The sequence below is a fragment of the Oreochromis niloticus genome, linkage group LG11, assembly GCF_001858045.2.
Source record: "Oreochromis niloticus isolate F11D_XX linkage group LG11, O_niloticus_UMD_NMBU, whole genome shotgun sequence".
In the NCBI taxonomy this organism is placed as follows: domain Eukaryota; kingdom Metazoa; phylum Chordata; class Actinopteri; order Cichliformes; family Cichlidae; genus Oreochromis; species Oreochromis niloticus.
In genome coordinates this window covers 9,023,098-9,040,310 of record NC_031976.2, presented here as the reverse complement: position 1 = coordinate 9,040,310, position 17,213 = coordinate 9,023,098, and the positions used below count along the sequence as shown (strand labels likewise).

The 17,213-nt window shown below is 38.8% G+C and overlaps 1 long non-coding RNA gene across 12 annotated transcripts in view; it reads right to left on the bottom strand.

The window, feature by feature from the left end:
• Positions 1 to 17,213, bottom strand: part of LOC102082788 (uncharacterized) — a 139,750-nt gene that overhangs the window by 42,678 nt on the left and 79,859 nt on the right. For 10 of the 12 annotated variants that reach the window (XR_003222191.1, XR_003222190.1, XR_003222186.1 and 7 more), the window contains one exon: positions 1,357 to 1,413. This is a non-coding gene — a long non-coding RNA (uncharacterized LOC102082788). Of the gene's footprint in view, positions 1 to 1,356; positions 1,414 to 17,004; positions 17,068 to 17,213 lie in introns of all 12 variants that reach the window. The other 2 variants (XR_003222192.1, XR_003222189.1) reach the window with 1 other exon arrangement.

The following is a 17,213-nucleotide window of genomic DNA, read 5'->3' as shown; positions in this document are numbered from 1 at the left end:
ACAGGGAAGCTTGTGGTGAATCATCAGCCCTACCAGACCCGCACGGTCTTAAGGGTTGTTTTAGTTTTGAGGAGGATTTTTTTTTCTTCTTTAATGGTCTTCATGCAAGCTATTTTAGATATGGTTCAATTGAGCAAAAACACCATGTGTATTGTATGGTAGTATCTGGGTTTGCATATGTCTGTACGCGCACGCTTGTATGGCCCGCATGTCTTTGTGTGCAAAGGAAATGGCTGACAGTGAAAAATGTGACCAATTCTAATTTTAATTGCCAGTGAAAAAACAGCCTCTGCATTTGTGGGTTCTGTCCAGATGAACAGAGGAGAAGGGGTTTAAGCATGAAAGCGTATTCCTTATCACAATTAAAAAGTGTTTTAACATACCGGCATCCCTTTGAAGTTAGATTAGCAGCAATATTGGAAAGATCAGCCCCAGTCTTAAACAATGGAAACTGAATAGGGGGGAAAAATGACTTAACAGAGCCAAAGGTAAAGTTTTCCCTTTGTTGTTCATCTCCCCCCCCCCCTTGAATTTGGCCTCATACAATTTTCTGATAGATTCTCTTGTGCAGAGCGACTCTTTTTTTTGTATTATTATTATTTCTTTTTTAACATAAAATTGCTTCATGTCCAACCTAGGGAATGGATTGAGGGGACTACGGCAGAAAAGAAGAAAACTTAATTTGACAGCACAATTTGAATTGGAGATCCTTCTTAGAGGATTTGAAGCCTGGAGTGACAGACGAAATTGTACATAGGCACAGCTAAGAACTGTAATCACAATAAGCCCATATAAGCGTCTTGATTGTAAGGGTCTGAAGCCACACAGTGGCTGTCTTGTGGAGCAGCAATCTACATGCACAACCGCACAGTGGAAGACACACACATCCACATGCAAATACACAACAACAATCAGCTACGGACTTACAAGTCAAAATTCCCATCAATACAAGAAAAAGCCACTCCTTACATAAAGACATGGAAACCCATGGGAAGACACAAGGGCTGGAACTGAGAACAGTGTAATTAGAGAGAAAGACAGATAGGTTAACCCGAGGCACAGAGGCAGAAAGAGAGAGAGAGGGGAGGAGAGGTGACAAGGTTGAGAAAAGTCCCATGTTAACCTGGAAGAAAGAAAACAGAGAGGAACAAACGGGGCAAAAAGGAGCAAACAGCTGCTAAGGATTTACATGCTGTAAATTATTTATGCAATCAGCTGTAGGAGCACAGACACAGGGAGAGAGAGAGGGAGGCAACAGAAAAAAATAATCAGGGTTGCAGAAAAAAGAACAGGGGGTGAAAACTGAGAGCCATAGACATGCTGTAAGTTACAACAAAGAGAAAATGTAACACTTACCCTCACACTCCTGTCTAGACACAGCAATCTTTCCCACTGAGCCTCACTCTGACACACCTGAAACAAACAGTAACACTGTTTACCTACACATGTTACTCTCCAGTTACACGCAAAGCTTCAGATGTCTGCTTCCAGGTCATGAATGACAATGCGGCGTGTTGCACGAGATGATTTCAAGTGATCTCTTAGATGGTTCTCTGTGAGTTTGAAGTCTAAATGCCAAACCTTTATTCATCTTGATGAAGATTTCTTTACATGTCTCCTAATGCATGTGTATGCCTATGATCTATATCACAAGCCAAACAACCCATGAAACAAACTTACTGTGCCTCTACTGAACTGTGCATTAATAATTTCAACCTACAGCAGGTTCAATTCAATTCAATTTTATTTATTTTTTAAATTTGCTGTATGTTCCTACTGCAGGTGCTAATGCTTCACTCTTACTGTGCTGCAGTGTATGTTCAACTTTATTTACACACTGACAGTACTTCAATAAGAACATCTGCTCTGCATTTACATAAAACACTGTAGTTAGCTTCCAGTCTTGACATTTTTTATACAGTATATATATTTAGCTAAAATTACAGCAGCTAAACAGCAAAGAAACACTGTAGCTTATACAGTCCCTAAATATTCTAGTTAAAAACAGCCTTGTAGGCTGTATTCTAAGTATTATTGTGTGAGAATAATAATACAGTGTGTAAAACCCAATAGCAAACATATGAAGAGAAACATACATCAAATTTAATTTCAAGAGCCTCTTAACTTTCTGCAGGACTCAGAATGAAATATTTACTAAACGAAACTGAAAAGGACAAACTCTATATATTTACATTTTTTTCGCAGTGATTTAGTAATTTAATGACACTGTCAGTCTTAAACTACAGCACCGCCTACCCTAAACTATGGCATATAGAGTACATCAGAAACACCACATAAAACTAACAGCATCACTGCACCCATTGCACTCGCTCTGTGCTCACTCGTACACTGTGACGCCCAGGAGCTTTTTGAGAAGATGCTGATCCACAAATTCCCATGGGTTTGGTGGAGTGGACCGGAGCCAGTGGAAATTGCAAACAAACACTGAGGCTGCTGTGTCTGATGTGAGCAAAAACAACCTCAAAGACCTCATTCACACATCACATCTGTGCGTGCGATTGTGCATGTGTTGGGAAGTTCATGAAGAAAAGTGGGAAAAAAATGGGAGCGACCGCGCGTGTATCTGTGTGTGTGTGCGTTTATGAATCTGAGGACTTGAAGGCTGTTCAAAGGCATTACAGCATCAAATTTATGAAGGCATTCACAGTAACACTGGCAATAAAATAGATCTCAGCTCCTGGCAAAAGTTCATATTAGGTCTTACTGTGGCAAGAGAGAGTGGGAAGGAGGAAGAGCGTGTGTGTGTGTGTGTGTGTGCGTGTGTGTGAGCGAGGGTGGAGGAAAAAGAATGAGGTGACACTAAAGGTCAAGAGAGAAACAGAGAGATGTTGAGAGGAAAACAAGAAGAAAAAGCCAGAAGAGCAGAAGAACACAAACAGAAAACAATTTCAAAATGGGAAGAGAGAAACTTCTCATGACAGGCCAATGGCAACAAAGACCAGAACCAAAAATGCAAAGAGCAGCAGAGAGAAGCAGCAGCTCTCTCCTCATGTCTCTCCACCCCATGGTTTCAGTGGCCAAGTCCACACCACATTATGGGTCCCTAGGTTTTTTATAATGGCTGGGTGTGTTCTGATTCTGCGCTAAAGTCATTGCTAGTTAAATTCCATTCCTAATTAGTGGTGGGAATGAGAATGGAAAGGGGAATTGGTTGAGGAACAATTAAACATCACTGAGGGAAAACAATATTTTCAAACAACATTTCACACCACGAGCCGTGACACTGTTGGATGAAGCATACGTGCCCACACGGCAGATTTTTCTTCCTTCCCTATCAATTTCAGACTTTTCTGCCAATTCATGTATAGCTGCAGTTAATACAAAACTGCAGATATACATTTGTTGTTGACAGAATACGTGGTGGACAGTGCTGGGCAGCAACTAATTACATGTAATGCCAGAGTACTGCTGTCACTTTCATACTGCATGTAGTCCCTACAGAACTTAACTAAGAACTATTAAGAACTATTTTGCTATTTCAGGCTAAATCCTGAAATAGCAAATATGGCAGCAGGCCTGCCTACGTCAGATCAACTGTACTGTTGCACTGATGTGAACGGCAAACATTTGAGGTTCACAGCAGTTCCAAGGACTTTGCTGGCAGTGATATCTGCTTGACTGTTGAGTGCTCCTCTGGGGTTTGCATTCACTAGTTTAAATTTCTGTTTTGAGTTAAATCTTTGTGATGATGTTTAAGCTTAATTTCTATGAATATACACATCAAAAAGTGCAAAAGGATGCAAATTTGAAAAATCAACAGCTAGTATAATAAGCGCTGACATTAGGTTGAACTACATTAACCATAGAAGACAGCACTGTGGTATTTGTGGGATCACTCTGAACAAAATACCCATTCACAGAACAAGTTTTGACTGAATAAACACATTTATTGCAATAACATTTGGAGACTGAGACATTTAAAATAAGTGAGTAGTAGCTTCAAGGCACAACTTCAAAAATACAAAGTGTCCAAAACACGATTTATAATAAAAGTGCAGTTTTGTGGAGAATAAATGAAATAAACTGGCATCCCCGTTTGTTAAAATAGCAAGTTTTTTGTTAGCACTTTTACTCAAGCACTTGCAGTGAATGACACACACTCACAGACCCTGATGCACCTGATGTAAAGTGTTAATGATGAGAGAATTAAGAATGACTATCTCGATGTTGTGATGTTTTAATAGCGTGCAGGTGACTAACATCTTGCTGATGGGAATTGGATCATTATTTGTTAAAGACAGACTTTTAATGAGTAGCTCTTGAGATTAAATGCCCCAGGATAAATAAGACTGAAATAAAATGTGGATATAATTTTAAATACGTGCTCAGTGAAAATATCTTGTTATGCCAAAAAACTAAGATTCAGAGAAACAAATAGATTTTGTATGGCCATTTCTGACTAGCATTACTTGTAGGGAAACCCAGCGTTATGTTACGAACTCCAAATTTTTTGGAGTGGTGAGCGGAATCTCCCACTTTAAGACGAAACACAGGCTCACATTCTTTGCTGTTTCCTTTTTTTTAATGAGTCACTCACTAACCCTACCTCCTCATAATGCTGATCACATAAATAAGCTCTCCCCAAAACCTCACAAAACTCACATTAGAGTATCATTTTTCAACTTTTTTAAATGTACTAAACAGTAATAGTTTGTTTTTCAGATTTCCATCACCACTGCTGCAAATTGCAAATGTGACTCTTTTTTTCTGGAATGATAACGGAGTAAATTCTTTCAGTAAAGCACTCAGGCAGTTTTCAGCTGCTCAGCTCTGTGCTTCACTCGAGCTTGTGGCTCTGGATACATGTGTGCAAGGGTGCAGAAAGCAAAGCTGCACATAGTGTAAATCTCACAAGACATATCATAACATTTGAGTCTGTGAAACTGTCAGTTCAAAGGCTCTTGGTCTCTAGCATATGGAGCAGTGATTTGGCAATTTAGACTATTAAATATAGACTAACAGTGAGCTAATGTTTGTCTATGTAACATGATCAAAGCTGCAAACATGCAATTATGAAATGAATGGCCTCCCTATCTCTACTGTTGCTTTACTCTTTTCATTTGCTCATAAAGCATTTTCAAGCAAACATTGTCACTTTAGAAGTCAAATGTGCTGACTAGCAGCATAGCCATGAAGTCAACACACTGGAATGCACTTCCATCCCCACAGGAGCGAAAGGATGAATTAATATTTGATTGACATGTAGTGAGCCAAGCTACCGAGTGTAAAATGTGTGCTGAAAGCAAGGAAGAAAGTACAGAGAGAGGGGCATTATGATTGATTGACTGTACCTACTGAGCAATTAGAGTGAGATTAATTGGTTAGTTGTCACTTCATTTGACTGTTATTAGCCAAGGAACTCCTCTCTGGAAACCATTTAAATGCGAGATAATTGACATAATTGTTCTGCAGACGACAGAACTCCTGTGGTACTACAGAACACAGTCTGTGGGCTAACAAGAGAAAAAGATGAAAGGAAGAAAAGAAGGTGGAAAATCAGGTAAAATCAAGAGGAAGAAACAATATTTTGCACGCGTGCATATTTTAACAACGTTTGAGGTCATGGAAACTTACTGCTTGTGTGTTTTGGGCTGTGGATTAACCAGGATATGTCTCCACACTGAGTGAAATTCTTCTTTATTACATATACATGCACACACACACACATACACACACGCCAACACAAGGTCGAACTTAAAAATTAGAGCAGGGTATGAGGCGACCTTGTGAGGCTCCAGTTAACCAAATAAAAAGTGTATAGGATTTATGATCCTATCAAAGCACTAACACATAACACATCTTATATTCCTAAGCTCATTATCCATTAATGATCTTCCTAACTCATTCACTTTAAATGTTCATAATGTTTTTTAATATTTAAATATATTGCAAATATTGAATTATTGTATAATTAATCCAATACCTACTGCAACTGAGCGCATATTTTTAAACCTCTGTCTTTCCTGCCTTCTCTGTCTGTTTTCACTTGCGCGATAAAACATTCAAACATTTACACTCTGCATATCAGTGTGGGAGATCAAGAGAAGTCAGCCTCCAAAATAAGCTGTCACGAAGATTAGATGTCATCAGTAGCATTGAGGCTCTAGCCCAAGATTGCAATAGCATTCATTAAAAAAAGACATCAAATTACACGCCAAAGTGACGGTAAACTATGTGTTTTTCAGAGATATGATACAAACCAATTAAGGATAGTGTCTGTTTTCACAGTTTTAGGATTATCACTGTGATAACTAAGCAGAAGACTAGAAGATGCATTGAGAGATATCCGGTGCTGGAGGATCTTCCATGGGTTCAAACAAGGATGGTTCTGCACTGCATCTGCAGCCAAATCTGTTTCTTGTGTCCAATTCATAATGAACTGTTTGGATGACTGATTATATATAAAGTAAGTATCTCAGAGAGATGACATGGACAATAAATAATAATGAATAATGTTACAATAAAATAATATTTTTTTAAACTTACATAAGCTTTTTCACTGAGTAGGAAACAGAACAGCTACACATCTGCAAGGCGTGGAGTTTACTTTGGGACTTTAAAACAGTTACACGCCCAAAGGAAATAAAGCGCCCAGATGACTGTTAATTCAAGCTGACCCTTAAGGTACCCACGTTAAGGATTACAAGACATCTTGTCCTATATGGAATAATTTAAAATGACTGCAGGTAGTACACTGGGTTTAACTCCATGTTTTTATTTAAATATTTTAGCATGCACCCCTTAAAGAAATGAAATCTATGAATGTGTTTTAAGTATTCTTCATTACTGAACATGCCTCCTGTTACTACTGCACTTTTTCCAACAAGATCAAATCTACCCAGCGTCTGGAAAGAATTACAGTATGTTACAGTTGAGCATATCGTTCCCTCGGTGAACAGGAAATGGTTTATTTCTCCTGAGTGGAGCCTGTCCCAGCTAGGGAAGTGGCTAACCACATGAAGCTAGTGCGATCCAATCTGTTTACACACAGTAATTTGCACAGGTGAGAGAGGATGGGCTGCTGGGATGAATGTAGGAGCCTTGTTTAGTTCTCACCACTGAGGAATTCAGGTTGTTTAAAAAAAAATAAAAATCATGAATTGATTTCATTTATTAAGCCCTGCTAAGATTTGTTCAGGCTTCAAATCATGTGTGCAAAAAAGGTGTGATGGATTTGTTTCAAAGTGATAACAAATTTAGGGAATGAAAAGATGTCTGCATTTAATTAAAGTGCAGCTGACATGAACACAGTCACGTAATATGGTATAGACAAGAAGGTGTGATGAGACTTGCTCTTGGAGCTATAAATATACAACAGTTCGTTATCAGGTTTAGTTCTATGACAGAAATGCAAGCAGCACAAAGCGGTTTAGTGGTCTGCATATTCAAAAGCAACACTACTACTGGTTTGACTGAACCGAGGGTCAGCTGGGGCCTTTTGGAGCTTTTACTCCCATATATTTTTGGGGCTTTTAAACAGATGTTCCCATTTCCTCCAGTTCAAAGACATATCAGGTAAATTGGAAAGAGAACTTCCCCGCTGCATATATGGCTGGCTTCACATCCAGCTCAATTCATCATAGCCAAATTTTACAAAGAAAAATCTGTCTTACAAAGGTAAGCCTGTCAGGAGGAAGAAAAAGAAACAAAAAAAAAGAAGAGTCTTACAGTTGAGCCGCCCTGCTTTATTTTCACGTGCTCAAGTGTGTTCATTAGGTCTGTGGTATCAACTGCTTCTCCTCCGTTAATGTGGAGGTGTTGTTGGCAGGGCATAGACGCACAGAAGTGTGAGTCTGACCCGATCACCTGGGCCTTGTACAAAGAGTCAAACAGGCAGACATGCACAAGTGCACAAAGAGAGACACTCTTGAGGCTTCCAAAGAGTCTTGTATTTATTTAGAGAAAGCGAGTCTTGACAAAAGATGACACAGCTCCTAATCAACCTGGTCTCTCCATACAGCAGCCTCATTGAAAACACGTTTGTGTTGTCCACGAAACGCCGACGTCTTGTTCTATTTGTACTTTTGAAAAGTGAACAGAAGGTTAGTTTCCATGTATTTATTTTACATGTTTTTCATTATTCTGTGTTCATTCCCTCTCTCAACAATCTGCATCCTTGATCTCCGTGTTCTGTGCTAGATTTTAACTTTGCCACTTTCTTACTTTCCCTTTCAATCCAAGGTCATGCAAAGGTTACTTCATTGTGACAACTTTCCTTTATTTTTTGCATAACATACAACAATCCATCCTAGCTCTGGTGGATATGCCATTCTTATGAGGTTATTCTGACTTGTTTACAACCTTTCCCTCCCCTTTCTTCTCCTCAAATCATTCATTCGCCCGTCCACATTGCTGATCGTTCATCACCGATACAGCCATTCCTCCGTCTTTATCATCCATCTTTAGCAGCAGTTGTTTATGTCTGCTTGACTCTCTGCCGTGCTGTTTACTGACCGCCCTTGCTTTTTTGGGCTCCTCTCCTTCAAATCTTTACTCTGTTCAATTTGTTATAACTTCTTTCATCCCTTTCCATCTGTATCACTTGGATGCATGCATTTTAAATTGACTTTTTCCCTTAGTTTTCAGCTTTCCATTCAGTTTGCTCACCTCTGCTGAAAGTTAGGTCTTTATTAAACAACACGTTGCCTTATTCCCCATCTTTCGCGTGTGTCTACTATACATTCGAAACTTGTTCCTTTCGGAGACCTTATGGAGCTCTTCCAACTCTGAGATCACATACTGATAAATGTCTATCCTTATTTGCCTCCAAGGATGAAAGGCACTAAAGAAATCACAAATATTTGACCACAACAAACTTGGTAACACCACCCCCCTGTAACAGGTACGTGCGTGTGAGGGGCCTGAGGTGTAGCGTTTGAAGGCGGACCGAGGGGCAAGTGTATGCACACAAACACACACGCGCACGCATACATCGTCAGGCCCTGTCAGACATCCATCTCACACTTCAGTAGGCTATTTATTTTTTCTGTTTTATTTATGCAGCAATCTCCTTTCAAATTCAGCTCGCACCCATTCGTCTGACTGAGCGGCTGCCCTTTCTTTTCAAAGTGTAAAATTTCATAGACCTTGGGCAAAAATGGAAGAATGGGTGCGAGGGAGAGAGAAGAAACACTGCTAAGGTAATAACCTGATTTCGCCTCAGTTGGTTTTGATTTAAGAGAGGAAGAGTGTGTCAGAGAAACAGCAGGCGCTCTTCTGTCTCGCTTCCATGGCAGATTTTTGAAGAGCGAGGAAAGAGAGGGAAGGAGACGCAGAATGAAAGGAGAGACAATGCGAACAAAGAGAGATAGAGACAGTGAATCACACCCCATGCCAATAAAGTGAAGTGAACTGACACAAAGAAACAGAGATACCATTGAGAAAATGAGCGTTCTACAGAGGGAGACAGGGGAAGGGAGATGGAGAGGAACGAGTTGGGGGTGGGGAGTGGGGGTATTATCAGTGAATGAATTTTTAATAGCACAGAGATCAACCATGCCCAGGAGCTCAAACAGAAATAAATACCTTGCCTCCTTACTTTAAAACTCCTTTTAGAAAATATAACCACAGTACACAGTGGGGGTTTTTTTTTTTTCCTACCAGGGTTTTTAATCACTCAGGAAAACGTGACAGCATACCTGACACCAGAAAACAAGGAGGAACCCTGACAGCAAGACGGGCAGGGACAGAGAGGCTTATGGGTAAATACAAGGTTGCACGTCACTCACACCACATACACACCAGCCAGCTGATTACCCCAGGTGTCTGCATTCACACATGAGGAGCATTTGAATTTTAAACTCTTCCAAATACATGTGTCAGCCCTCGCCCATCTGTCTGTCACCCTGCAAATGCCCTGACAATAGCACGAGCACAATTAACTTAAGCAGAGAGAATGTGCCAATTTACCCCCAATTTCCTGCTTACAGCGTCAGACGTTCCTTTCAAATGTGTATTTTTTTAGCATAATATATGAGGCAGGCCATTTCCCTTGCCAAAAGCATCTCCATTTCAGCAAGGTTGTCCCAATTTGCTGATTTTGAAGCACATACCAAATTAGCGCGCAAAACATTGCAATTTTACCAGCTGCTGCGTGTTCTGTTCAAGTGTACGTCAGCGTGAAAGGCGATTTCCGTTTAAAATCTGGTCCGTGGTTCTTTCTATTTACATTATAGACTCGTCCAATTCTGTAGTTGTTCTTTTCCCAGAAGATGTATTCAGAGACGAAAAAATGCTGTGAATTTAGTCTTTATATTTAAAGAAAACAAAAACAAAAAAAAACAAGTTTATGAATTGTGCATTACTGCTAGCAAGCAAAAGCTAGGGAACTTTGAGTCTGCACTACAAGTGAATAAGGATATGTATTAATAATTATTAAACATATTCTTATTATGCCTAAGGACATTAATAATAATTTCTACCTTGAATGATGCATGTAGCTTCTTTAGACATGCCCAGATAGCTGTAAGTAACTGTCAGTGTTGGAATAATCTCTGTTCCCGGTGAGGTTGACACTCATCGCCAAGGCTACAGACACGTTACAGCACCAAGTCAGTGGGATGCCAAGAAAATGGGAAAAAGATCACCAAAGTTCTTTAGAACAGCTTCAGAAGAAGGGAACAGCAGCTGCACTGAACTTCACATTGCATTTCTTACAGAGGGAGATGTATGCAATTACATTAAAAAAAAATCATATATGCAGCTTTTTTTCCATGAAAACAAAGAGATAAGGTAGAAAAAATTTCTAAAATTGTCTTAAAGTAAGTGTGTGCAACTCTTTTATTCACTTGGTTGGCATCCAGATTCAGCCTTTGGACAGTTACTTATTTGTTTGTTTGGCAGACCATTCAATTTCAAATAAAAATGAACGCTCTTTCAAAGTTAATAGGGTGTTTAATAAGCTGAACCTGGGAAATCACAGTTGGAAACTCTTGGACTTTCATACAATACGAGCTAAGAAGCTAATATAAGAAATATCCAACGATCTACGAACTACATAGCAATCTACACTCAGTACATGCATTTCTACTCACCAGCTGCAACTCTGAATGACGCTTCCTTTTTGTGTAAATGGGGTTTTCTTATGCATGTGATGGTACGTTCTAAAATCTCCATGCTCTACAGAATAATTCTGCATTAATTTCACAATTGTAATGAATCTGCATATTGTGACAGCCCACACACATGTGTGCAGCTTCAACTGACCCCTTTGCTGTTTTCATACTTTCTTTCTTTGTCACACCCTTACCGATTAGTCGACACTATACATGTAGAAGTTTCCTCATAAAACAAAGACAAATGGTTAAAGTGAGATTTTGTGTATGTCCAGTTATCCAAATAAGGTGAATTATTCTCGAACATTTCATGAGTTATTTTTTGCCTCCATCCTGATATCCAACTCAAATCTGTCGACAAAGCTTAATACAGGGAGTCATGTTAAATAAAGCTCAGTTTAACTTATTCAGATTTTCCTAAGTAACGTTCACTAGTGTTCCTACACAACATTATCATCGAATTAGACACTGAAGCATAGTAAATTTATTTGCATCATTTATTGTCTAATTTGCCCCTGTAGGAGGAAGATCAGGCTACTCTCTTCCTGGCTGAACTAAAGAAGCAGAAAAACCTGAAGTGCTTTTTCCTCTTTTTCAGGCACAGTTCCTGCAGATCTTTGTTCTGCACTGTGAGATTTGTCATCTCATTGAAAAGCTCTGCATGCTGCACCTCAAGTTTCTTACACCTTTTCTCCAGTTCTTCTAATTTTTCCTGCTTTTCTTTGAGCTCTTTGTTTTTCTCTTGCAGTCTTTTATATTTTTCTTCTTGAACTTTCTTTTCCTTGTGCAAGTCGTTGTTTGTTTGTTTTACTTTGTCAGGTATGGACAGTAACTCTTGATGTCTCTTCTGCAGGTCGTGAAGTGTACACTGGATGTCTTTATGTATTTTTTCTGTCGTTGCTTCTCCTCTTGCATTTCAGTGTTTGTGTACTGTACTTTGTTATAAAGTCCTTGCAAATGGGTATTTTTTTTTCACCATTGCTTAGATTTTACTCTGCATTTCTGTGCATATTTTCTCCAGTTCTTGTTTCTCATCCTCAATTTCAATGTTTTTGTCATTTGCTTTGCTGTTTAATACTCTTAACTCTGTACTTTTCTTCTCAAACTCTTGGAGATCATGTTGCATTTCTTTTTGCATCTCTTCCAGTTGTTCTTTGTCCTTCACTAGTTGTGCATTTCTTTTGATTGCTTGATTAAACGTCACTTGAAGCCCTTCATTTTCTTCTCTATGCACTGGAGCTTGCACTGCATCTCTTGGGCTTTTTCTTGAAGCTTACACTGCAGGTTCTTGATCTTCTTTCTCTTGTTGCAGTTGTGTATTTCTTTTGAATGCTTCATTAAACATCACTTGAAGCCCTTCATTTTTCTTCTCCGTTTGCTGGAGCTTGCACTGCATCTCTTGGTCTTCTTCTTGAAGCTTGCACTGCAGGTCTTTGTATTTGGCTTCCTGCTCTTCTTTCTCTTTTTGCAGTTGTGTATTTCTTTGGAGAGCTTCATTAAAAATTACTTGCAGGCCTTCATTTTTTTTCTCCTTGTCATGGAGCTTGCACTGCAACTCTTTGTGTATTGTGTTTTGGAGTTTGCACTGTATGTCCCGGTGCTTCTCCTGTGTTGTTTTTCCTTTATACAAAGCTCAAATGCTCTTCTGAGGGCTTCAAAAAATCATCGCACTGAGGAGTGCTGCGTTGATCTCTTTGTCTTGGGTAGTGGGTTTTTTTGACATTTTGGTACCTTGTAACAACGCCTCTGTAAAGGATCCAAATGTTTTCAAATTCTTCTTAGTAGATGAATGTTTGACAGCTGCGAACCAACTGACGTATTGACTGAAAACTGAAATTAAACTTCAAATTTATTTTGCTTCCTTAGGAGTTATGACAACAGGCTGTGTATATAAAACTTAAAATTTATCATGTTAGAGTGTTTAATACACTGAACCTGGGATATAACAGTTGGAAACTGTTTGAAAAAAAGGCTTTCATGAAATACAACTGTTACAAGTCAGATGAATCATGGGAAATAGCACAGAAGCTGGAAAAAGGCACAGACTGCACAGTTCAGAAAGCTAGCATGTACTGAGTGCAGATTGTTATGTTGTTTGTACATCATTAGATATTTCTAACCGTCTTATTAAGAAAAATTTGTGATTCCCAGAAAGTCGCTTCAAAAACATACTTGTTCTAAAACTGCATAAACCTTTGTTATTGTTACCTTGTTATAGCTAAAACATGCTGTAGCAGCAACCTTATTAGCCAGTAATTTCTCATGGGACACTGACAGGTCCAAACCTGCTGTGGTCTGGCTACAAGAACATGGCTTGAAGCCTGTATGGACGGATTTTGATGGATTCTCAAGACTGAAGACCTTAAATGGTTGCCAAAGTAACAATGTTCCAGCTCTTTACACTGAAAAATGTCTTTGGCTGTATATTCTTAGTATCATTATCCTCTTAAATTATGAAATGCTGTCCAGGTTAATCATCCTCTAATGAGTTCTGAGTGCTATGATCCTATATACAGTACTATGCGAAAGTCTTGAGTGACCCCTCATTTCTTCATAATTTGGTTGGAAAATGGGATATAGGTTGAGTGATTTATCTAAACGTGCAATCATAAATGGCAAAAAACATAATTTGTGCATTTCTAATGAGATTGAAAGTCAATGATTGATATAACTACCTTAGAACTTTTAGGCAAGTGTCCCAATAATTTCTTTGAGTAGCCTTCAAGAAAGGTTCTCAAAGCTCTTCTTTGGATGATTCATCTTGTAGATACCAATAAACAGTACTATTTAAAAAGGGGGGGGGAGAAAGGGGGTTTTCTTTAAAATGCAAAATATGTTAACAACATGGCGTACAATGGTGTTAATATAATGTTCCCTGCCATTTCTTCTGTGAACACCATTGTTTTTAGAATGTTTGATTTCGGCAAAGCAATTACCCTTGATTTTGATCAGCTGTGCTTTTTGAGCATTTCTATTATGCTTACTTCATTTGTTTTTCTTATCTTTACTTGCAGATGGCACGTAATTACAGCATATTTTGTATGAAAACATTTAAATAACTTAGAAAGGTGAGAGCTGCCCACAAAGTGTCACATATCCAATTACTTTTAAACCTTGTCATTTGTAAGTTTCATAAACTTAACATAAACCTCAGGTCAAAGTTGAGATATGGCACTTCAACTGTAGTTTCTTCTACTTTATTTCATATTAAATCACCACTGACTCTCCGATCACAATGACAGAGGACTGTGGTGAAGAGCCAAAGGAGATGATGTGGTCTACGCAGTGATGGAATTCATTTCTTTCCCAGTCTTTGTGTAAGAGTCATTTCTGTTGTTTAACAAATCTATTGACTTTTTGTTTTTAATTTTAAGTCAACAGACTGATTAAAATTCCAGCAAGCAATTTCAGAAAGCAGTTCAGCAGTGTGTTTTTCAAAAGCAATATGGATCAACAACCACAGAGAATTTGGGATTTGATTGTTGTAATCTCCTACAGGGGAGATGAAGCCATATTGCACTACACCGATACTGTGCAAAATCTAATTAATCCAACCTGAATTTGAATTAACTAAAATACAACCCGTCTTCTTCCTCTTCTTTTTAACCCTAACCCCAAATAGCTCTCCTTGTATGTATTAAAACACTTAAATAATTTTATACTTCTAGAACTAGAGAATAAAAACCCAACAGTATATAAAATCGCATCCACTGAACTGAAAACCATGATTTTGTTGTTGCTCGTAGAGAATGTATCTTCACTCTAGAGAAAAAGCCTTTTTCTGCCTCTATTCATGTAGAAAAAAATGAATGATCTATAAACACCACTTACACTTTTTACTAAAATTGCTTACTTCTAGGATTATATTGTTAGGATTATAACAATTGCCAGAGTTGTATCAATAGTATAATAGGAATATGACTTTGGAATGAACATCATATCATGTTTCTGGGCTCTCTCTGTTTTGGAGTTAATCTACCATATTTGATAGCATCTGTTGTTTATTTTGCCTAGAATGGAGGACTGCAAGCACTGAGTTCTATACACAAGAACTGTTTTGTACTGGTAATGCACAAAAAATAATGAAATATAAAGAAAACAGACAATGTTTTCATCCCTGGGTATCAAATAGTAGTCTTCTGTCAGAAGTTGCTGCCATCAACGAGGGTAGCAGTGGGTTCACCTATTGCCTTTAGTTTAGTTTAGTTTAGTTTAGTTTACTTAAACTAGTTGGTTAGGTCTAGGAGAAGATAAATGTAGACACAATCCCATCATGTTGCAATCAGAGTCAGTCTGCATCAATGAGTGCATCTCATCTGTGATGCATCTCTTTGCAATAGGGAGCTGGATGCCAAATTCAGAATCAATCCTTTAGAAAAGCAAGGTTGTCAAGCGCCTGTCATTTTGCCCTCCTAGAGCAACTATGTCACTATGGTTGAGGATGTGGAGCAGTTTCTGAATTTCTTTTTCAGATTTATGAGGTTCTTCTTGGACTTAAATTTCTGTTTAATGTGAATTTCTTTTGTATGCAGACAGAAACAGATTTGCAACTTTATGCAAATTATCACAGTTCATTGCATATTATCACAAACACATTGAAATTGGAGATTATGTATCGGAATTTCAGGAGCAGGACCACGCCTCCAAACACACTCCTGGTTGTCATCTATATAGGTTCCCCCAGTTCTGCAAGCTGTTCATTCTCATTTATGTGCCCCACCCTCCCTCCCTCCTTGTTTTCAATTCATTAACTTCTTCACTTCTATTTAATGCATGGGGATCTGCCAGGCCCAGGAGCCGTCGCCAGTCCCCTTCGAGGCCTTTCCCAAACCGCAGCTCAATTCATGTCCAAGCATTCACCTTTCCCTACTAAAACGCTGTCAAACCTAAAATGAGGACGTGGGCCCAGCTAGTGAAATGCCAACTTAACTTCATTCACTGATAACAGACTGATAGCAGCGAACCACCTTAGTCTTATTGACCTTTTATTACCATCTTGATGCACTGAAGTTGCTTTGAAGACAACAACTGACTACAAGTGGACCCCATCTTTAGAACAACCATTTCAAAGACAATGATATAACAAATTCATTGCACAAAGTCTCAATAATTTTGGTAATGCTGCCTTCTCCAACCACTGTTGGATAACACAACAGCAGCGTTTGAGCCTTGAGAGTAAGAACAGGCTGAAAAAGCAGTAACATGCTGACACAAACTGATGAAGACTGAGGGGAAAAAAGCAGAGTAATGTTTGTTCACTGCAGGTCTGAAATCTCTAAAAGTGAAAAATCTATAAAATAAATAAATAAAATTCCAAACAATGCATTTTGCCTTCTTTTCATAATAACTTCAGAATTGTTTTGGGCACAATAAGCAGCTAATCAGTGACTCTAAATGAAAACTTTTTCCTTGAGCCACTCCAATATCTGTGCTAGCCATAGTGATAATAGCAGGTTTCACAGACTTATAAAGCTTCTGCGTGCTCATCTCCAGTGAGACAAACAAGGACAAACACGCACGCAAAGAATGTGTTTCACTGAAGCCGACTCAGCTGTAATAAAATAATATAAAGTTGTACCACATTTCAGTTCATATTGGAGCAGTAGTATTATTCCCTGCACCTATTCCTATTATCGCGGGCTCTCAAAATGACTCAAATTAAAACTCACATTAATCCGACAGTGTAATCCCTCTGCTGCATGGAACAGTCTTTTCAGTCTGAGTGTGGATTAGAGAACACTGAGACCCTGTGTTGGTGGTCACTGGTGTATAACACCTCATAAAGATAATATGCTATGTGTGTGTGCGCGCTTGTGTTTTTCCTGCTGCGACGGTGGTCAGCACAATATAGCACAAAAAGCTTGCGTGTGTGGGAGGGGTAGGGTGTTGTACATGTGGATAATGTGCTTCTTTTACCCTTTGTGGTTACCTGGTGAAGAGGAAAATCCCTATGAGGTGGTCTTCTTGCTATGTGGACTACAATGAAAGCGGCCTGTAACAGAGGAAATGGTGAATTAATAAAATAAGCCCCCTGAGTAGAACACTGTTTGACTAGTCAGAGGGCACAGAAAAGGGATGGAGGGAAGGGTTTGGCAGAATAAAGAAAAACTGGGAAGCACGGATAAAATGTCACTGTTT